At 28.8% G+C, this 24,932-nt stretch overlaps 1 long non-coding RNA gene across 1 annotated transcript in view; it reads right to left on the bottom strand.

Moving 5' to 3' along the window:
- LOC129960642 (uncharacterized) overlaps window positions 1–14,816 on the bottom strand; it is a 33,857-nt gene extending 19,041 nt beyond the window's left edge. Inside the window, exon 1 of the long non-coding RNA XR_008783646.1 lies at window positions 14,583–14,816. This is a non-coding gene — a long non-coding RNA (uncharacterized LOC129960642). The remainder of the gene's footprint in view (window positions 1–14,582) is intronic.
- Window positions 14,817–24,932: the final 10,116 nt, after the last annotated feature.

Below are 24,932 nucleotides of genomic sequence, written 5' to 3'. Positions count from 1 at the left end.
CTACGAAGCTAAATGAAGGAATATGACTGGATTCTTGGCTTTTTTGGGCGCAAGAACTATATTTGGCTACACTGCCAAAGCATGCATTAAAATAATGGTAAAATATAATTAATACATATTTGAAAACCAAATTGTGTAAGGAATTAAAAACATTAAAATGTCTTTGAATTGCGTATCAAAATAAATGTCATTTATATAGAAAACATCAAAGGTAAAAATAGGAAAATCTCTAAATTAGAACTAATTATGTCATATAGGTTTGCTTTTCCTTTTTATGACACGTGAATATCTACATTTCATATCGGGTAATAATTTCTTTTTAATGGAGCATACTTATGAACCATAAGGTAAATCAAGATATTCACTAGCGTTACATACTAAAATATCACTCTTCTGCATTTGATAGTTCATTTCAAATGACTGTAGTTTATTTTGTTGGGGAAACCTCAGCAATCTGATCAGTTACAGATATATCGTTAATTGTTGCTTTCTTTTGAAGTAGGTGGGATAATTTGATTTCAATTGAACATCTTGATTTGCATCCGATATAGAAATTTAAAATGGACTAGATAATAGAGAAGGTGCAGCAGGAAGATTGGAATTATTCAAACTATCAAAAGATGGTTAGGCTTTTAAAATAACTGGTTTGAGAGTTCAATTAAGAATTCCTTAGAAATTTGCTGTTAGCAATCTATAATAAGTAACTAAGTGACAGATACATCAGTTACTGCGAACATAAAAATTTTTTAGTAAATTTTGAAAGAATTCATAAGATGTTAGTCTCCGGCGGAAACAAATTTCAATGTAAGTCGACTTTTTTTTTTTTTAAATCCTGAATTCTTGAATTTTTTTCGGTTTTATCCATTTGGGGCAAGATTTAAAAGTAGATTCATGAACTTGATGACAATTTGCACACTTCAGCTCAGATTGACAGCTGGTATAAGAATCGGAAACACACTTGGATCCAATTTGTTTACCAAAGCAAGAAGTTTGAAAGTGGCCAACTTTTTGGCATTTTAAAGCATACGAGAGGATGTGGTATGCAGGAATGTTCTCAAAATTTTGTATTGTCAGTTTCTATACTGCGTGGAAAAATGTTAGAATAACATATTTTATAGGAATATTGTCGGTTGCATTATAATAATTCGCCTATCTTGTAAACCCTTGAAAGAGAAGAATTTTTTCTTTTGAAGAGAATAAGAATTAATCGTCAGAAACGAATCCACGGCAGAAATAAAGAGATTTATGTAGGTCGATAAAGAGCTTGGATTAGTGGAAAGCATTTACTTTAACGAGCGGTATTTGTTTCAAGTTAAAATAGCCAGATAAACGTTTCTTTACTGACTTCAAATTTTTAGTGATTCCATTTAGACACCTTTGAATGGCGAATTCTTTAACAAACCATTATTAATTACCGGAAACTCGAAGATGCGAACTGTTTTGGCAGTTTTATATACTGTGTGTGGTGAGGACAACTTCTGTGTCGGGATTTCATTTATTGAGTAGGCAGTGCAGATTTTTTCCTTTTTTACCCATGAAATATATAAGGCAGATTAAGATTCGGGTTTAGACAATAGCGTACACTGCGGAATCCGACAAGTAAAGGCAATTGTCGGATCTGACCATTCCATGCCTCAATATCCAACTTGGTGCTAACCAAAATATTAAGTTCTGAACCATTTTTGGCCATTCACCTGATCACCGTTAAAGCCAAGCCTCCGAAGAAGACTACTTTAGCTTGATATGAAGCAGGTTAGCCATTTAAAAGACCAATCAGTTAAATTAATACACTGGGGATTAACAATGCACCACCCGTCTGATGGATTGCCATCCGAAGTTTTTGCTATTCAGGAAAAATAAGAAGCAAATGGAATGGTAACAGCTTCTCGTGAAAAACGCCTTAGCTTGCCTTTGAAAAAAGAAATAAGGCAAATAGCAGGGGTGGAGAGAAGTGGCGTGTAAATGAGAAGGGAGGAAACATGCCTCGGAATCGGGATAAGATAATTAAGGATTGTTTATAGGTAGATGCCTTTTTTGGTGAAAAAGAAAAGCTGGAAGACGTAGTAGAGATATGTAAACAAGTTTATTCTCTTTTAATCAATAGAGGATTAGAATTGGGAAAGTGGAGATCTAATTCCTTGGAGTTAATGATGCTAAAAACGTGAGTGAAGTTGGAGTTAGCAACATTCCATAGAAGATAAATTGCAAGGTCTTGGGTTTCAATACATTCACAATTTCACATTTTTTAAATCAGCTTTCATTTGGGAACTGCTAATCCTTTCATAAACAAAAAAATTACCTGGCATTCTTCTCAAATATCTGACTCTCTAGGTTTGCTTTTGTTATGTATCATTTGGATAGAAATCTATCAAAAGTTGTGGCTAATTAAATACGATTAGGAGGATGTTTAAAAACTTAGTTAACGAGAAAACACATTTTCAAGCGGAGTTTATAACATTAAATCAAAAGTAACAAGATGTTTATGGTTCTCAATTAAAAATGTTATTTTTCACTTGTTTTGAGACTCTTCCGCTATAAAATATGTTACTCAACTAAATCAAAGTAGAAACTGTTACAGGGATGAGCAATAATATTATGATCTCTGCAATAAAAGTAGTTCTTTCTATAAAGTAAATGTCTATTCCGAAATAAGATCTGTATAGTGCATTTTTGTTCGCTTGCGTGATGCAATTTGTTTTATAAAGACATTACAATTCAGTATTTCGATATATTCTTGAACAGATTCTAGAATTTTTCCCTCTTCGCTTTGTTCACATCCACGATGGTGGGCAGCCTTCATAGGAGATCAAACTACGGAAATTTTGGAAACTTCGCCTTTAAATCCCAGCATTTTTTTACCTCACTTACAAACACTCATTAATATCTCTACGCTCGATATCGATCCAACATGATAGAACTTTGTTAGCATTGTCCAGAATTTTTTCTTGGGTTATTTTGCGATTGGCCCTATTCCGATTTTATGAAATTGAAAATACAAGAAGAAAAATTGGTTAGAAATTCTCAGGGGCTGCGGTGCCGTGGTGGTAAGGTCTCGGTTCGAGACCCTATTCCACCGAAGAACCATCATGTAAGTGGGTCTGGTACACGTTAAATCAGTTGGGGCCAAAGGTTCTCAGGTTGGTGTGATGTGGGCGTTTGGAGGGAGGGGTGCCAGCTCATGTGTCATCCTCGTCATCTGACCACGATTCAAAATTACGAGGTTCGTCCCAAAATAGCCCTAGTGTTGTTTTAAAACGGGACGTTAATATAACTAAACTAAAAATGTTACAAATTCTTTTTTTTATTTTCCTTGCGCTTTTAACTCTTTGCTATCGGCACTGCAGCAGTGGTTGCATTTTTATATTGTCATAAAAGTTGGTGAATCATAAAATTTGTGTTTATAATTTCAAAATAAAGAGAGTAATCCATTTTTGGGAATTACACAGTTCATTTCTTAAATTTTGAATACAAATTTTATCATATACCGACATCTAATTTTATCATATACCGGCATTTAATTTTATCATATACTGACATCTATGACATTATGAAAATACCACATCTGTGGAGGCACGGAGCTCAAAAGGTTAACATGAAATTTTAAGACTTACTTGAAATATTTTCCCATTAGTGAAGATAGTATTGTTGCATTTTCAGTGCGATTCTTGTTTCAGTGTAGATACAGAAAATAAAATGATTTTCTTTTCAGCATCCATTTAACGATAAAAAAAATTAACAAAGCAAAGAAACTGTATTATTATTTTCAAAAAATCTATTTTAATGAGGAATCCAGCTATTTGCACTCTAAACTATTTGAGCTATTTATTCTCTATACACCCTTTCCTCGCGAAATCCATTGTTACTCTTCATCTTTTCATCAATGAAGAAGCTATTTTATTGGTAGGAGGTCGGATCAAACATTTACGGTCTTAAACACATATATACTCTCAGCAGCATAATATTAGTATAATGTTATTATCATAATCTCATATTACTAATTTACTTGTTGGAATTGCCCCTTTTTAATAACATTGTGAATTAGTAGTATTGTAAGAAAGTCAGGAATTACTTGTAACAGGGTTAGATTGTAAAACACATGTTATCGTTGATTTTTAAAATTTTTAATCAGTATGTGTGATAAATGATTCTTATGGCAGGCCATGTTACGTCAACACAGTCAGCGCTCAGCCAAAACGAGAGTGAGAAGTTTGTTTTTTTAATATATGTTTTGAATGAAAAGTATATTTTGTGAACTTTAAAATAAGCTAGTTGATTTTTTTAAAAAAGGTTTTACTTATTTACTTTGTCTATGTTTAAAAGCTTTGTCTATGTTTAAAAGCATACAAGAGGGTAATGTCCAAATGACTTACTTCCATATCGGACACAGTCGTCATAATCAGCTTCGTTTTAGCGAGACGGCTTCAATTTGCCCCCTGTGTCATGTTGATTTCACCGTCAAGTATATTTAAGTTGAATATGTCTTTTAATTCTTATCGTCATTATTATTTTCATTCATTCGTCTCTTAATTTGTAAAACTTAGTGAGAAACACCACCCCCCAATTTTTTTTTTATTTTTAAAGGCTATATACTTTTTTTTATTTGCATTTAGAAGTTCTTAACTTTGTTTTTGGTTTATGTCAACTGTCTAAAATACCTTTGCTTTATTGTTTTCATATTTTACTTTTTAAAAATCATCCTTATAATATGAACCTGAAATTTAAACATTTTTCTTTGTGGCATCGTCATATTTTTTAAAAAAATTATTCCGCTTCCTTTACTTTTATATTTTCTCCAATGAATCTTCTGTAATCTAGTGTGTTTAAACCAGGGGCAATATGACCAAATACGACTCTTGCGCCTTTAAACACAAAACAAACAAACAATCAAGTAAATAAACACACACAGGATGAAATTTAAGATAATTTTTTTTTAATTTTTATTATTGGCCTCCATAGAGACTAAAGGATACTCGTATAATCTCCCACATAATTAATGAAACTTCATAATTAGAATTATATGTATAGATGTCATATTCAAGGCAACTAAACATATACGAGACATATATTTGACGATTTTTCCACTTTTTTAGGCATTCTGTTTTTTGTAAACATCCCACACAATTCATAATGAAGAAAATTATTCTTTCACATAATTTATCACTCTTATATTTTTTTTGAGCTGTTTGAGATCAGTCTCAAATACACATTTATTTTACTTAATATTTGCAGATGTGCCACATCTATACTAGATGTACAATATTTGAATGTAGCAATGCTTTCGGTAGCTATTTAGAGAATTCTTAAAATCAACAATTAGGAGCAATTTCATATTTATTTATCCTTTTATTTTATATATTATTCTCTATTTTTTATAATTTAATGCTTCTTGGTTTTGCTTATTTTCTTCTTTACTTTTTAAACATTATTAAAATGAATCTCAAGTCTAGTTGTTACACGAGCCGATTGTACTTTCTGTGCATTTTCTCAGGCTACCTATATGATTAATTAAGCTATCTAATTATTTTTATATACTAATATGCTTCATTTAATTACCATATTTATTTAAGTATATAGTTATAGAAACATTTAATAACATGTTTTTCTTATCTAAACTGATTATTTAAAAAAATTATAAATTTATTTTTCAAATTCCATCTTAATATTATAAAAAATTGAGCCAGGCTCTGAAACTCTCTTCCTCTGCTGTGTAAATTAAAATGTAAATTCCTTCTACATGCGTAACTATTGTTGCAAATGAGTATGTGCATGTAAATGTGTGTGTGAATACATACAAATACAAATGCACATGAATATTTCTTTTTTTCCCTTCCTTTTGCACAATAAATTATTTTTTAACTGATTTAATTATTTATTAAATATTCGCAAAAATGCCGTTATTTGTCTTTTTTTTACTATACAGTTATTTAGCGGTTCATTTTTATGATGTTATATTTTGATTTTAACTTCTTACAATTTTTATTATTTTTTGTTTTATTTTACAACAAAGTAATAACTCTCTTATATTTCAAATTTATTGATATATTCTATATTTCTGGCTTCTACTTTTTTCTTCTCCCCATGCGTGAGTATGCGGTTTTGTCAGTTGTCTAAAATCGGAGCCTCCAGGTCCTCAAAGTTTAAAAAATTGTAAACAAGTTAATCATAATCAATTACATCGATGTGAACATAATCTCGTAACCACTTAGCTAGAAAGTTTTATGACTCTCCAATCTATGACTCTGTGATCCAAAAGCATATTTTTCAGGTAGAGTTCCGAAGAGAATAAAATACTCTTAAAAGGATAGAACTGCTCGTAGCCGATAAGCAGAATGGAAAAAAATGTCACTTATTTTTATCTACCGAATGGAATGCTAAGAGAGACTTTATACTTCCAATGTATGTTACAAGCTTAAGCTAGTAGGTCAATAACCACCTCTGCACTCTTTTTCTGTTATAATTTAAATGATATACAATATAAAATTCAGTTAATGCATGCAACAAAAGTTTCAAGATGAAAGACAGTTGTTAATAGCTGCACCACCACCGGAGAGATCAACAAGAAATTAAAAAAAAAGTAAATTAGAGCACTATGAAGAAGAGCTGGGAAATGAAAAGCAATCATGGTACTACATCTTCGAGATAGCGAAATACATAAAAACACGTATTAAACAAGCATGGAAGACAAATTGGAGAAATTTCTGCAGTGCAGTGTAATTATGCGTGTCAGAAATCAGTTTTCCTATCACAAATCCAGTATTTTATAAACGGAGGCCCACAGAAAAGTTTGCAAGAAGCAGCACAAACCATCCAGGACCAGATTTTTCTATTTTTCAAAATATTCAAACAAATTATAACCTAATCCCTTCGACGCCGCTACTTATCCATTTTTCCGCCCAGAAATTTGAATGGAAATAGAGCATCTTTCGTCAGGCAGTGTTCCGAGTTTAGATGGGACCGATAATCTCCTAATTAAAATAATCCACAAGCGCTTCATGTCTTTCCAATCCTTTTCAGTAAGTTCCAAGAACTAAGTTGCTTCCCAGATCCTTTGAAAAATAGAATATATATATTCCATCAAAAACGTTTGTAAGTTCTTGAGAATATAAATGGAAATAGCAACAACCAAGAGTGAAAATAACAAATTTATGCTGAAATCAACAAACAAAAGTGCATGTGTATTGTGTAAAGGTGCTCTTTCCATATATGAGTGTGCTGCCTTTCTTGAAATGATTCCCCTGCAAAGTTTCGATTTAAGTAAGAAGCAAAAGCCATGCTTAAATTATTTGTACAATCCTCATAAACATTCGGATTGCCTTTCTAAATATTGTTTCTCTTTAGTGAAGGAAAAAGTAACGTCTTTTGTCATAATCAAAACTTTCCTCAAACTGTTAGAAATGCGACAAATGAAATTTTCATTCCAACATTGCAGATCAACGAAACACCAACGTAGTTTTATCCGAGATTTATCAACCCTGTTGTAGGGGGGAGATCATTAATGAATAAAATACCAAAAAATGTACTCTTCTCTACAGCTGTAGTTTGGGTGTTTTCCATTCTCAAAAACAATTACATTTAGGGAGGAACTATTTTGATAGTGGATCTGAATCTCGCATCATTATTCCACATTTTGTGGTAGAATTGCGATTGTGTAATAAATATTTCAACAGGAAGCGTAAATTGAACTACTACAATTTCGAAATGGACAGCTATTACTATCATTTGTATTGGAAATTACATTTTTCATCTTAAACTAATAAAAAAAACTTTTAATAATAACTAACTAATTTAACTTAACTAATAATAAAACTTAACTTTCCTCATATACCAATTATTCCAAAAATATTTCGCGCCATCAAATGCTCTTCATATTCCAAATTTAAATATGCTGAAATGTTCGGACTTAACAAATCCTAATTTTGATAAACCAGAAAAAAATGATATGCTTATAGAATCTGAATTATTTTTCATAGTAATTAAGTCTTCATAGAACTCACAGAACTATTTTTCTTAGTAATTAAGTCTTCATAGAACTCATAGAACTATTTTTCTTAGTAATTAGACTTGTCTTCCAACTTTTTACTATAAAATTCAGAGTTTTTCTTTTTACCAACCGCAACAATCGCATCGGATACATTCGAATACTTTTGCGATTTAATTTCCCAAAGAGAAAATATTGAAGATAATTTGCAAAAATTTTTGGCAAATAGAAGATTTTTTTGCTGAATGTCCATTAAACAAAGAAGCAGAATTATGTGAAACTTATTTTCTAAAAATTCACTATCGGGGTGAAAGTAATCATTTCATTGCACAAATGCCTGTGATGGGAAAAAGATTTAAATACCCTAAGTGATTCGTGAAGAATAACAGAATGAGTTTCAACAAATCATTAAAAAACCAAACAATGCAGATATTTTATAAGGCGTTGCTGGAAGAATATGAAGATTTGAACCATATGGAAAAAATTTAAAAATTAAGATCTATTTATGATGAATTATTACATGTCTCATCACCGCGTGTGTAAACTAGGCAGTACTTCTACCAAACTCAGACTTGTTTGTCAACGTCTCTGCACCACCAACAACTGGCAAAAGCTTAAATGATACATTACTAGATATACTGCGCTGAAGAATTAAACAAAGATGTTTTTGATATCATTATATGTTTCGTAAGCATCAAATAGCTCTAACATCAGATATTTATCAACTGTTTCACCAAATACTTACTGACACTTCGCAAAGAGACTTGCTCAGAATCCTTTGGAAGATAAAAAGGAATAAGAACTACTTGTTTATAGACGGCTAACTATCACTTACGGAAAAAAGTGTGCACTCTTTCTCGCCAAGGACGAAGCAGACAACTCCCCAATGTTTCAGATGTTTGTATGGACAAAATAGTGAGCTCAAGATTTGGGAATCATTAAAAAATTAAATGGTTAACTGACTATGTTATTCAACGCCAGTGGAATTCAAAAGCAAGCAAACTTTTAGATTTCAAGAATGAAAATTCTGAAATTTCATTTAATAAAAAAGAAAATTCTGTAGTCAAAGACCTTGGGAATTGTTTGGAAGTCAAATAAAGATCAACTTATCTTTAAAGTTTCCGTAAAAGAACATGCCAAATAAGAGGTTTTGTTAACCATAACTAAACTCTGACGCATTTGGATTTATAAGCTCTTTATCAGTAAGACAAAAAATATTTCTTCAAATGGTTTGGCTAGGAAAATTAAACTGGGATAATGCAATTCCAGAACAACTTGCAAACGATTGGTCTCGATTTGTAACTTAAGAACAATTTATAGTAACTTAATAATTTGTAACTTGTAACTTTTCTTAACTCGAAGAAAACAAAACTTAACTTAAAGAAAACAAAATAAATAAAAGGTTATATTCTAAATTCGAAAACAAACAATTGTACTTCTTGGTTTTTCCGTAGTCTTTACATATGCCTATAGTGCAGTAATTTATCTTCTGTGCCATTCTGAAGGTAGTATTCCATTCTCCAAACTACATGCTAAACTTGTCAGAGAGGTTCTTTGGTCGTTAAAAACGAATACTGATTAGATAATTTTATTTTCCGATTCCGCAATTGCTATAACCCAAATGGACTTACCTGTACATCAGCCAAAGACATTTTTAGGAAACAGAATTACTAAAATATTATCATTGACAGAGTGATCATCAGTGGAGACTATTTATTCTAATGAAAATACTACTGACCTAATATCTCGTGGTGTTGATCCTTCTGGTCTTAAGTATCTGAGCATTTAGTCGTCGGGGCCATCAATTGCTATGAAAAGAAGTGAACATCGGTTTTTTTTTTTTTTTTTTTTTTTTTGTTCCATGAAAGCAGATTGGATTCCACCTAAAAGGAACTACTTGACTGAACACAAACAGTTGTCTATTAATACTTTTCCCTTTTTCGAATTGAGGATCAACAAAATTCTTTCTCTGAATAACAATTTTCATAAATTAATTAGTTTTTTTCTTTTCAGATTTTTGTACAGCTGTAAAACCAAAGAGAAAAGTGTTGGCTCTATAGCTGTGTAAGAATTTCAACTTATTAAAAATTAATTAGAACAATACAGGCAAATATATTCAATATGGAAAGAAAGAAAAATGAAAACTTTAAAAGAACTGATGTATGTATTTTAAATATCTTCTTTGCTGATGAGGATCTTATTTGCGTTGAAGGTAGACTTACTTTGATTTATCGTTTGATCAAATTCATCTTACTTTGCATACTTTTGACTACTTTTACCTGCAGTTGAAATCATAAGCAAACTATCATTATAATGGGGATTTCGTATAAAAAAAATTTGCATGTTGGAGCTCAAACCTTACTGCAACTTAGAAGACAAGAATGTTGGTTAAGGAAGAAATAATTAATAATAATTAAAAGGAAGAAATAATTTGGAGCATTGAATGTTTTATAGCAAAATTTTAAGTGGAAGGACAACATCGTTGCTTAGGGAGAGAGCCACAGTAACGCCCCCTTTTTACCATTACTGGTATAGAACATTGGTAGCTTTTATATTATAAAAATCAGAGCAACGGCATATTAAACAAATGTACCGTTATGTAGCAGTTTTTGTTTGCTTTTCTACCGGGTGGTGCAATTTTGAGATTCTCACCTATTTAACCTCTGAGGCTTTAGTTGCTACTTGAATGATTTGTTCGTAGTGGCATTTGAACAATAATATATTCAAACAATGCTACTAATTTTGATCATGCTAATTCTGAGCTTAGAAAAGTTTATCAAATGTTAAAGAAACTTACTGATAATTTAGCTTCGGATTTAATTTCGCATTCAATTACGTAGAAGGTTTTACTTCCTGAATATCCAATTTTGATGGACTCGCAAAGGCTGGAGTTAATCTGTTTAAACTCCATTTGCAAAGAACTACAGGAAATATAAAATCAGCTTTCGAAGAGTTTTGAATAGTTGTATATCAAATTGAAGGTATTCTTAATGGAAACAAATTTCATCTTAATGACTTTGATACGTGATCATTTTTTCATAGATCGATCGATTAGTTCTACTCTTGAGCCTCAATTAGTTAACATGCAAAGCGTGTCAAAGAATGTAATTGATCTAAATAATCTCTAAGAACATAGAAAACGGAAAAAGTAGTAACCTTGTGATTTTAAAAGATGACAATCTCCCATTTTGCTCATGATCAATGGGCAAAATTTATAAGGTAATACTAGAAAAAGATAGAAAAGTACAAGTTATATTAATAAAAACAATTAGTGGTATTTTTAAGCACAGCGTTTCAAACATATGTTTATGACCTATAAAAGATACTTAAAAATCAAGTATAAATTTATTTAATTGTATTGCAGCTTTTAATTAAGTGTTTCTAACATTATGGATGGTAAATATTATTAGTTATATTATTCGAATCCTATGAACTGCTTTCCATAATTTGTTAATAATCATCGTAATATTTTGATTAAAATAATAATTCTTCGAAATCGAGCAGTTTGTTGGAGTCAGCATTACAAATATTTGTTTTGTTGTAACCCCGACCACGTTTTGGTGGTTGATTTGTAAGAATGTTTGGATTATCAGATTTTCTGCAGCTACTCGTTCATGATAGATGGATGTCTACAATCGAGGGTATCATTATCAATAAATAAAGCTGAATTGGAATTCGACTAAATGATTTTTATTCGAAATACAGCTCATTTAATTAAAAAAGAACGAAGCAAACATAAAATTCCCCTGTCATGTCTATGACATCGTTCAATGAGTGGAATGTTCACACGGAGGTATTGAAACAGCTTTCTCTTCTTTATGCCAGTTCTTTACTGATTAGTAAACTCGGATATTATTCGGTAGGATGCTGGTAGAATTTACCCAGACATACCGCACTCACTCAGGTGTCACAAATTTGCTTTTCTAATGCCATATTAGGCTGAGTATTTACAGCTTAAATTTATCTATGTAATGCATATTTGTGTAGTTATTTTTTCATTTTCTTTTGGTAACTGTTGGATTTACAACTTCATATTTTTGTTACGAAAACAACAATAACAACATTTTCACTATTCTCTTGATCCGTTCGAGCAAATCTCCATTATTTAAAAACATTTGTTCATTTCTAATGAATTTTTAAGTTTAAAAAAAACTTATGACACATCATTGTGCAGAACTTGGGAAAAATAGGCTTTGATCTAAAAACCCATTAGAAGGCTGTTCCATTGAATTCTAATGTGTAATTATTCTATATCAAGGAACATGCACCATTAGTACACTTGTTACAGGAACATCGAAATAATTATACTTTTCTTGCTAAATTATGTAACTGCTATCATCGTTAAAATAATTTTAAAATCAATCCTTTTTTTATCATCATCAAAAAGCAACATTTAAAAAATTAATAAAGATTTCTTTGTATTAACCCCACGCCTTATGATAGTTTTAGATTTCTTAAAATCTAAAATTGTTATCATAAGGCGTCTGGTTATAATTGGTAATATAACCATGGTATTATAACCATTATGTGATTACACCATAAACCTTAAGAGCTCAGTGGATACATAGTTGATTAGTGCATTCACGAAATGTTTAGAAAATGTGTTTTAGTTTAATTAGACAGTGTAAAAAATAAAACAATTAAAGGGTAAAAATGAACTGTTATCTATTACAATGCAGAAAAGTCAGGAAATTGTTGTAATACGATGATGGAAAAATATTTAAATTTAGGGATTATAAAATATCCCTTAGTATTTGAACAAAGTAAGATTTTTTTCAATAATCATTTTATTAATACTTTTCAACATTGTAAAAATTGTATATGTAATTTTAAAATATTTTTTTATTTATTGAACTTCCTTTGCCGAAATGGTCTCTATTTTCCTTTTTCATTTTATTTTTATACTTGCTTTGATAGTAAAATAATTTTGGAATTAATTCGTTTCAATAATAATAATAATAATAAATTTTGTTCCATTTTTAACAAGTTATGAAACGTATGTCAATTTGTTTTATTTGTCCTTAACAGAAATTTTTGAGTAAAAGGTAACAATCTAACAACTGTTATTTTTTTACGAAAAGATTGAGAAACAAGATGAAATTCATTATTATGCAATGTTTAATACGGCAACTCTTACTAATTTGTTTTATCTCACATTCTACGGAATGAAAAGTAATCTGCGTCATATCACATTTCAAGAATGAAATAGAAAGTTTCGTAGATTTATCACTAATTTATGGTTCTGTTTTTACTTCATTTTTCAAATAAAGTAGTCAGCAGAAGAAAAATTAAAAAAGAAAGGCCATTACGTCTTTCGAATGTGATTCTATGCATCCCTCTCAAACAGATAAACAGATAAAGATCTGAAGTATTTCACATTCATTTTACTGATAATTTGAAATAACTATTAAATATCAATTTTAATGTTTCTTTGCTTAAATAATTTGAATTTTCATAATTCATATTGCTCTCTTTTATGGTTTAACATAGTCTATTATCAACAAGCAATGAATGTCTTTTTAATAAAACAACGCATCAGAAAAGAATCCGTTTTGAATTTTGAAAAGGCGTTTCATTTATTTACTTACTTTTATTACTTTATTTCATTTATTTCATTATTTTTCATTATTATATGTTTTGATAAAACTATTTTTGGATAAGTAAATTCTTTTTGAAGCCATGCTGGGCAATCTTCACTAAATAATTCATCAATAGAAAAATTGTGCTTTTATTTCTTAAAAAAATTAACGCATTCTGAAGAGTATTCGAAAACTCGGTTTCCAGTTGTTTTATTTTTACAAAAATTTAAAAAATCATTCAAACTTTACTCAGATTAATAGATTGTTTTTCGTTATCTCACAAATATATTTGTTTCATCGTGCGAATCATAAAGTACACATTTTGAAATAAAAAATATTGATGTCTTTTTAGCAATGTGTTGAATTTCGTTTTGTATAAACATATGTTAAAGAAATATCTGGACAAACGCTGTTTGATCGCAAATGCACCATTCGTTTCAAAAAAGATCTCACTATATAATATCAGATTTTTTAGGAATCCTATCTTGTTTCCATCAGTGGACATTCAATTTAGTTGCAAATGGGACGCTCATAAATTTTGCTTTCTAGGTTGCTATAATCGAAAATTCTCATCCTGCTGGCCTGAATTTATAAGAATATATTAAGAACTTACTTTCTACAAGTAAATATACAAAGATCTGAATGCTTTCAGTATATTTAAAATCGCTCTCAGAGTTCAAAATACTAAAATATTTTTTCACTTATGAACTTATTTTACTAATTCTTGTTATTGAACAAACATCAGTGTGTCAATAATTTATAAGCACCGAATTATTGTAAGACTTTTACAACAGCAAGTCGGCTAATAAATGAAACTGAATTGCCTTGGCGGTGAACATATGATGAAAATAGAAACTTATAAGACGATAAAGATAAATGTTGAATTAAAATTATCTTGAAAACTATTGTTGAAGAGAGTGATTTACTAAAAGTGAAACTTTAATCATTTGCAAGTGTCCCTGAAAATAAACATCGATTTAATCAGTTCATGAAGTAATAGGAAAATAAACATTAAAAAAACCTACCTTAATGCTTCCTTCCAGAGAACGACGACAATATCAGAGGAACAAGAGGACTGAGTCGCACGCGGACAGGGTTATTGGAAAGATTTCGCCAGTCAAAATCCCGCCAACTGCCATGAAAACCTGCGGACGAATGATCTCGGAGAATCTGCCCCATTTAAAAGGAATCCGTAAGGCGCATGGCATAAGTGCAAACTATGTTCAATATGTTTTACGATAAAAAATGTATAGCTTAGAGTAAGAGCAATGTTGGAATCTATTCACTCAATTCATAGTATTTATGTTGAACTATACTGAATAAATTTCTTCTAAAATATTAACAGAAGTCTTAATGAATAAAACCAATTATGATTTATTATTATTATTTTCCTACCTTTTGTCACTAATCAGTTATCTCAATTTATCCACAAACTAATGACTGGGTAAAGAATTATCGGCGAAAAATTTCACTCGGTATGATTCAACAATTTCAAGGATTTTTTTTATGGAATTGTTTATATTATAAAGGGTGTTTACTAAGCATCGAGGCTACTAATTTCTCGGACAATATCGCAAGGTTTCATTTTCACTTGGCTATGAAATTTTTTCTTTAACAGCTTTTTAAATTCTTCTGCTGCCATGCTTGAATGAAGGCATCTTTCATTCTAAATGGTTTTTACTTACCTTTAAAAGTTTTTTTTTAATCCGGTGAATAATTTCTGCATGTCTTGTATATTACAAAAATATCTTATTGCGTTAATTTATGACTGGACTGTTTTATCTTAAATTATTAAAATGCCTATTTTTTAAAAAATAAAATTATTCTTCCTCTTTAAAAAATTTCCATTCTTCATTAATGTAGCATTTACCCCTAATATCTCTTAAAACTTAAAAGGGAGCTTTTTGTCCAACAATTAGTCTCATGGTATGATTAATTATTTTTCTACAACAAAAGCAATTCCTTTGAGTCAAATGTTTATTTAGTTTTTGTCTCTTAATTATGATTAGTTATGATTTTTTTTAAAATTGTTATTTCAGAATTGAAACAATGCATTTTTGTGCTTGATATTGGATAACTTATTCATTTCATTTAGATTTTATATAATGTATGTTGGAAATCTAATTGTGTTCCATTCGTAATTTTTGGGTAATCGGCCATTCGAAAAGTAAAATCACGTTTTCATGATATAGATTTTGGAACAGTTATATTTAATTTATACAATTTACCTTAGTTGGATGCCTTATTAAATTAATAGCATTTTATCAGTCTACGTTGAAAAAATTTCGATTTGTAGTAAATGTTGAAAAAAAATTATCAGTGTTTCAATTCAAATCAATCAAATTTTCTTCAGTGTCAAATTAACGGATATAGAAATAATGATTTATGAAACGTGTTCTCTTTTACAGTAAAGTAAATGGATTAAAACAGTTACTCACATACTAGCGGCCTTTCTGTTCCGATGTTTAATTTCAGTCCTTTAGAAGAATATCGGGGATAAGACTAAATCAATAATTGTAAGACAACTGGTATTTCGAAGCAAGAAATTGGACTGTTCTCACCATTAGCGAGATAGAGAGTTCTGAAAACATTAAGATGGGATTTTGCTCTCTTAATATTTCATTTATATCTGAAAAGAACTTTTTATTCATAAAATGCATTCGAAGCTTAAGTCATTTATCCGAAATTATAAGAAAAAATCAAGAGATTTTTTAAATGGGAAATTTTAAAATAGACGAATTTGAAAAATATTTAAAATTTCATAAGTTGGCATTATACTCTAGAATTCAGAATTTGTTATCTTGAAGAAAATCGCGAATTTCTCTTAGTCATGTACATCTAGTTCTTTATTACAACTTAATAATCATTTTAAAAAAACTTATGCTGTTTTCGAGTGAAGAAATGAAGAAAATGCTGTTTCAGCGATGTTTAAGAAATTATTAGAAGAAAGTTTATTCTGAAAAAAAAAATGAATAATGATAATAACAACTTTAGGAACTTTTAAGAAACTTAACTTTTTAGGAAAAGTTTACTATCCTAAAAAAATCACCAATTATTTTAATATGCTATTTTCGTTTAAGATTTAAAATGTGTTTGTAAATGTATAGATTCAGACATTTGATTTATTATTTCAACAAAAAAATTGCTTTAATAAATTGTTTTCTAATAAAATAAAATTTAAAGCTATGTTTTATAGAGATAGTTGTATTATCTCTGTATCAATTACTTTACAGACTAAAGGATTAGATTATATTCTATAGTTATGATTTTAGCGTTGTGATTAAAGTGAGCGTTTCCCCTGGATAAAACTTAATGCAAAATTAAGAAACCGGTTAATTATATATAAGGGGGAAAGTATATTTTTTAAAAACCTTATTCCAAAATTTTTAAAATTAAACTGATTTCAATCAAGTTTTGCCTTCTAGCTGAGCCGAGTTTCGAGTTTAGAGAATTAATGCCTTGTAAGCAAAATAGATGTTACGAACATCTTTAACAAATTTCTATACGAATATACATACAAAATATGAAATAAGTGCGAGAGTTCAAAGCGGATCTGAAAAGTTACTCTATGCTCATCACAGATTTGTTTTCGTTAAATTGAATTTTAATGCAATTACAAAGTTAGTCTTTTATTCTCGGAGCTTCGACGGGACAAAAAATACACTTTTATTTACTTTTGGAAGTATTAAGAAAGCAGAAATAGAAAAAGCTGACTTGAATGAAATTACGTAGCTTCATAAAAAGTCAGGATAGTGAATCTATAACATTTCAGAATCCTTAACAATTCAAAATTTTTTAGATGTATTGCTTCCATTTGTCATAGATATAAGTAAGGTTTTTAAACTAACAAAGAAGTGTAATTTTACATGTTGTAGTTCAATTTTTAATATTATATAAATTCCTGATTAAATGAAATTTGAATATTTTCTGAATATCATCTTTTTGATTTCATTCAATGAGTTTAAAACCTTGCATAAAGTTCTAGATAAAACATTATAAAATACTATTAGTTGTAAATTTTGATAGATTAATTTAAAGATATATGTGAAATATTTCTATACATAAGATAAATTAAGACATTTATCAAGGCTTTTGTATCTGTACGTATGTATTTATATACTTTTTATGAATATATAAATACAATATTTATAAAATTTAAATATAAATACAATATTTATAAAATTTAAATATAAATACAATATTTATAAAATTTAGATATAAATACAATATTCATAAAATTTATATATATTTCAGTTTATAGAATTTCTATATAATATGTATGAATGAAAAAGTAATACAACTGTTTCATTTTGTTCACCTAAATTATTTTCTTCTAATGGATTAAGCGATTTATACATATTTGTTTATAAGAAATTCTAATATAAGATCTGCATCTTCGAGAGAATGCATTTTTGTTTTAGATTTTTATTTATCAGAATTATAATGCGAATTATATTTTATTTGAGAATCATTCAATCCCATAATAGGTTTATTTTCTCTAATATCTGATTAGATGTTTAGAAATGGTTTTCCACTTTGATGCAAATGCGAATCCATAGAATATTTGAGATATTTATTTGCTCCATATCTTTTTTATTTAGAATTATAACATTTAAGAGTGGCTTGGTTATTGTTTAAAAGTGTAAAGAGGTGATTGGCGATTTGTAATGTGTAAATTATATTAGGTCAAAAGTGTCTTGTATATTAATATTATTTATGTTTAATTGGACTTTTAACCACTGCACCAAACAGAATAAAGTTTCAAGAAAATAATAAATTCAAAAATAAAAAATAAAATAAAAATTCGTTTATTAGTATATTAAGAAAAATATTTTTTTAATGAAAAATTTAAATATTAACATAAATTTCGTAAAAGCAAGAGATTTAGCTAATAAAGGTTTAAATAAATTGCGATTGCCATCGCATTTTTATTTTAATTTTTATATATTAAATTATTGGGATTTTTAAAATTTTTTTTTTGTGTTTTTATTGTTTTTCACTGCCATGTTGGACATGCTTTCGCGAGTTTTGCTTTAATCTCTATATTTTTGAGAAAAAATAATTTTTCCTTTTTAATACACAGATAGATGTTATTTGTGTTTATTATTTTCAAGTTTCTAATCTTTATTCCTTATGATATTCATGGTGGTTTAAAAACACTTAAGATGCTTTATCAAGGAATCAAACGCTGTCACGCTACCATTGCAACATCACCAGCAAATCATTATGCCAAATCCGCAGGCTTACTTTAAATTCATATCCATATTCCAAGCAGTCATGTAAAATTTCTTTGTGAAGAAAATTACATTTTTATTAACATTCTAGGTTTCTAAATATATAATCTATATATATTTTAATATTTTAACAGAATAACAAATATCTTCGTTTGCAATAGTATTATTTCTATTCTAAGAATAAATTTTCTTATTCTGTTCCTTTTATAAAATTTCAATTTCTTACTTTCAATTGTTTATCAAAAATATGGATGTCAAAACGAAACCGCAAAAACGTGAATTCTGATAGACTTCATAGTTTGATCAGTACTGCCATAAAAAGACAATCAAGAAAAGTTAAATAAATTGGAATTATAATCCTATTTATAATTCATTTTAATTTTCAATGAATATCCAAGAATTTATATTTGTGTGTGTACATTGTGTCCTATCTTAATATAAATAAGTCATTGTGGATATGTTTCAAATCTCCTCCTAAATAACTGGGCGAATTAAACCAAATTTTACGCACTTAATATTTAAAACAAGAGAAAGACTACTGTAAAATTTCTCAAGTGCAAAAGTTACTTAAACATTCAATTATTTAGAAATTAATCGAAATTCTGCGAAATTCAAATTTTACTATTTCATTGATACCAAATACGTTTCTGTGCAACTTTCCGGACAATTGTTGTTATTTAAAAAATATTTAACGCAGTCTGTTTTGAAATAAAATAACAGTAAGGCTTTCAACTACTTTACTACATTTTATGGAATATCAGTTTTATTTTATCAAAATTCATTTTTAGATTAAAAAGAGTTTATATGAAAGTATCTTAATTCCGAACATCGACAGGTGTGTCAACTAGTTTCTTCATAAAATTTACTTTTAAATATAGATTTAAAAAATATATGAAAATATTATTTTTACTGCACTAATAAAACATTTAATTTTCGAGTCTTTCCTATTTCTACTTTTCGGCCTTTAATATATTTCATCATTCAAGTTTAGTAATATTATGAAATCTAAAAATTTTTCTCAAATTAATATTCCAATAGTAACCTTTATGTGAAATTAGTTTTAGCTAAACTAATATATAAAAGGATAATAAAGAGCTTCAAAATTATTAAAATAAACTATTCAAGTAGCAAGTATCCACCAATAATTATATAAAAAAATTTAGAAGAGCAGTATACGAAGAAGTGAGTGAAAATAAATTGCAAATTTCCATTCTTACGTACTCAAAACATACGAAATAAAAAAGATTTTTAAATGCCTGAATTATAATTCAAAAGAAAAAGAGGCGACAGTCATAGTTTTGGTAATTAGCATTAGGCGACATTTTTGGGAGATACTTCATTGGCTGTAAGTAGTAACTGAACATCTAAATCGTAGTTTTACTAACCCGGATGCTGCCTTTTAATTTAATAAATTTAATATGCAAGCAGTTGTTAAATGGTATCATTTTCTTAGTCATGGAAAGCTCCCGTTATTCTAAATTAAAACTCCATAGGAGATGAAGAGATTGTGTTTCAGATATAGTTGAAATTCCGTATTTTTTACTTTCAAATCCGGAGTTCAAAGATCTATGAAAATTTTAGCAATCTTGCTTGTATGGTGATATTATAACAGAACGTAGAAAATCTGTAAAGAAAAGAATCACTGTGAAGCTTTTTCCGTAAAAAAAATCTCTTTTAGGCCTTTTTAGTATAGATTTTAGGGATACTTTATTAAATAATTGGGCAGTTTTTCATTCTTGTTAGGTGTTTCCAAACTATTGCTTTAGTATCGCACTGGCGAGGAGCAGAGGATTTTTTATGAAACTGACATTTGTGATTCGTTTATTTCCTGGAGGGATTTTGCTCTCTTTAGAAATTTTGAATAGTGTCGAATGCGCTTATCTGTTTATTGTCATAAGAGGAGTGAGGCAAGATGGGCAAATGCGACGGACGCCATTACCTGAGGTCGCAAAACTCAGGAATCAGTTGGCTTTTTAGAAAAAAGCAAGTTTTAAAAAAAAGTTTTATTTTCTGGATTCTTAAAATATCAATAGCTCAATTCAAGTATCTGACAAGATACAATGCATAATTCTTTTTAAAACCGAGGAATCAGCTGGAGCTAAGTTTCTCAAAACACAAAATTTGATACCCTGAAAGTACAGCAAAAGAAGTCTGAAACCTTGGAGCCCCTAGGAATTTGTTTTTCTTAACCTATTTGGTAATCCATCCAGGTGTGTTTGGTAAAGTGAAAATTGAATCCATTTCAACTTACCAATATTTAACTTTTTGATGGATAAAAAGTCATGAATATAATTTTTTATTCCTATTTCATTTCTGTTTTTGTTAAATGTTTTAGGTGATTTCCATACATTTTATTTTGAGTTTATAAAGTACGAGATCAAGGAAATTCGTATTTCTTCTACATTTTTCTAACATATTAAAATTTAAAGAAGAGCATTTGTTCGAATTTTTTGTTATCTAATTATTATTTATTTTATCATTTATTTATTAGGTGGTTAAACATTATTAAAATTTCTGATTAAGTTCAAAAAAAATTTCATAAATTTTTAAACAGTTTTATAAAATTCGTTTCCTTAAATCTTTTTATTCTTATGACTTCTTTTAAATGAAAGAGATCTGCATATTTAATGCCCATTATGAAGTTATCTCTACTAATACAAAAAGCTAATGGTGTGTGTGTATTGACTATATATTGAGACAATATAGGAGACATTATATTTACTAAATTAGTACAAATATGCTTTAGAAAGTGAGAATGCCTTCTATGTAGGGAATTTTTAGTGACCTTAAATAATTTAAAATTAAACGAATTCAATTAATTAAACATGCTAATGTCTAGAAATATTATAGTGCAAAAATATTTTTAGACTGTCTAAAAACAATTAATTTTGTTTAATTAATTAATAACTTAATAGGCAATAATAACTTAATTATGCAATTTTTCTTTACCATTAAAAATGTGTAAATATCTTTCTACATATGGTTTGCATCAGTAATTTTCATGGCTGAGTCTGAAATCAAACTCATTTCATGGTTTCATCAAATGTTTGTCTTTTGTTTTCCTTATGTGGAAAAACATCATTATATCTTAGATAATATTTTAATCATGCATTTTTCTTTATTTTTTGTCCATAAAATGATAGTGATTTTATAGCATACATACATTAGTTTATTTCTCTTTCTATGTGATTTTAAACAAATGTAATTTTTATTCTAGGATTAGATTTGTTATGTGTTGTTTATTAAATATGCAAGAATTACTTAGATTTTCACAATTTCTAAAGGTATGCATTTTATTTATTTCTATTTAATTGTGCATCTCATAAGAAAAATGGTAATTTTCTTGCGTTAAAAGTTTCTGTATCTGCAACCACACAGCTATATTATTCATTTATGCCATATAATTAGATTAAATATGATTTAGATATTTTACAGCTTTTAATTGTTACGTTTTTTTCCTATGCTGTTATTAGGAATATCAAATAATTTATATTTTAGAATTTTATTTGATATGCAATGTATTTAGTATGTAGATGAGTGATTTAGATAGTATATATTACTTTTTTCTTATATTCTAAATATATTTATTAGTATTTTTCATAACACAATAATTCTGCTTAGTTTCATGTTAAAAAGCAATTAATTTGTTATAAAATGTATTTTATAATTTGTTTAAATATATACTTTAGATAATAATGTGCAATTATTACAATGCAAATGATAAATAAACTTAATAAATCTCATTTTTTAGGAAGTCATCTATCTAGCGCCTTTATATCAGTTTAATGCAATGCAAAATCTCCAGTGAAAAATTGTAGATATTTTTGCATTTTTAACATAGTTTCCAATTTATTGCTCTTAGCAATTAATGCTTTCAGCGTACAGCACTTAAATGAGTCAAAAATTAAATTAAAATTGGTTGGTATTGTGAAATTAATTAATTTGAAGGGAAAACAGCAGGTAACTGGTGGTATCTAGTTTGCAAAATATGTAATATTAATGCAAAAATATTTTTAGTATTATTATTTAGGCTCAACTGTAATCTCAATATAAGATATCTCTGTTATAGGATTTTACAGGGAAATATGCAAATCACAGTTCACAAAAGGTGGTAATGAGGGGTTTCTTTTGTTATAAACCTTGCACACAATTTTATGTAGGTTAAAAATTTTTTTTTCACTAACTTGGCTGTTTATACATGTCTCTGAGTGGTACCCAATTTTCACAGGATGCAGGGTTTGCATTTACTTGGAGGATAAAATTTCAATAACAGGGAACTTTCGTACGATGTCATTTTTTTAGCAGGAACTCTTGTCCAATAACTTGGCGATGTGTTTCGGAGGGCTGAAGTTCGATATACCAAAGCCACACATTTAGAAGATAGATTATACTTGGTCACGGAGAAGCAAAATAAGAAATTAAACAAAAAGGGAGCGACAACGTAACTTGAAAAGAAGTGGAAATTTTATGTTTGATGCAGGACGCATCTATGTGTCTCTTACTAGTAATCTAATATGTTTAGATGTTTTCTACGGAACATTAAAAAAAAAATCTTTTCCACAGAGACCTTATTTATCATGTTAAATGGTATCTCAAAAGTTCTCAACATTCTGCTATACGCTTTTCCATTTTTTAGGGGGTTAAGAAATTTGTATCTTAACAATCGGGGTATAGGCTAGTAACCTCTCGTTTTAAATTGGGAATAAATTATGGTTACTTTTATTCCTTTAATAAAGCCATTAAGAGTCCAGTATGACTGCCACGAGTTTTCCTTCAACTGAGATATGAACTTTGGCTACCAGGTGTGATAAAGTGAAGTGAGATGCTATTTCAGTTTTTCTTAAATTACATGAAAATGAGATAATAAAATTCTAAAGCACATTCAATTGAATACAAATATTATATATTTTGCTACAGAAGTATGAGTACTAGCTGTTATTTAAATACCGAACGACTTTTTTCGGATAGAGAAAGGATCCTTCATAGTAAAGATCTACGTATTAATAAATATCACCGCTGATGTTTCAAAGTGAAACTTAATTTCGATTTAAAAAATTAAAAAAAGAAAAGCATTAATCAGCGTCAGTCAAAGAAGAAATTTTTGGGAATCGGTTCCATTTCTTATTTACCTTTAAAAGTTCGACTACATCAGACTGCATATTTTAAAATATTTGCAGAATCATTATTACTAAACTCTTGAAACAAGTCTTATTAAAAAATGAAAAGAAAAAAAAATTACTTCGTGTAGAAAAGCTAGTTTCTTGAATTCTCTCATGTTCTTTCGATAAAATTAAATACCATCTTTTACGAATGATATAGAAGTTCGGAGAAGGAGGTGTCGCTTCATATATCGACCTCGTCATCTGATCACTATTCATATTAGAAAATCTGATTTAAAATAGCCCTCGCATAGTGTAAACAGTGAGCCCCAATTTAACATATCTATAAAATTGAAATTCAACTTGCACATTTCTTGCAGTGAATAGTGAGGTAGTTTGAAATATAAATGAACAAAATTATCCTTCTGATATAATTTTCTAGCTTTTCCTATCTTTTACATATCATAATTTCTAACTTTAATAGTTAATTTCTAACTTTAGTAGTATTTACAGTTTGTTATCATACCATTATATTGCAAGAGAAATCAAAACATGAAATCTGGATATAAAGTTGCATTTGAATCTTCATTCACGAAAATATTTTCCTATCTGTATGACTCACACTTCTAAGAGAAAAATGTGTTCTCACTTCATTTAGCTGTCAGATGTGTTAAAGGCTTAATATTTTCCAAGCGTACAAAAAAAAGTGTGACTTGCTTAATAAATTATTCATTTTTTTAGGGAAACGTAAATAAACTAAAAAAATTTAAAGTTGTCATTGTAAAAACAGCTCGATGAAATTTTCTAAATTTTCTGAACGAGATTAGATGTTTCAGGAATTCTCTATATGATCTTTTGCATGATGATTAGTACTGTCTTTTTGCTGTACATGTCTCTAAACGATACGGTACAGAATGTTGTTTTTTTAAATCCTACTATTATAATAACATATTATAGAATTTTTATACCAGTTTTCATAAAGATAAAACGCCATCATAATCTCATAAGATAAACAGTTTTGTAATGGTCTTAGAATGATATT

Source organism: Argiope bruennichi, chromosome X2, assembly GCF_947563725.1.
Source record: "Argiope bruennichi chromosome X2, qqArgBrue1.1, whole genome shotgun sequence".
In the NCBI taxonomy this organism is placed as follows: Eukaryota; Metazoa; Arthropoda; class Arachnida; order Araneae; family Araneidae; genus Argiope; species Argiope bruennichi.
Note: the sequence above shows the minus strand (reverse complement) of the source record. Positions and strands in the feature narration are given on the sequence as shown.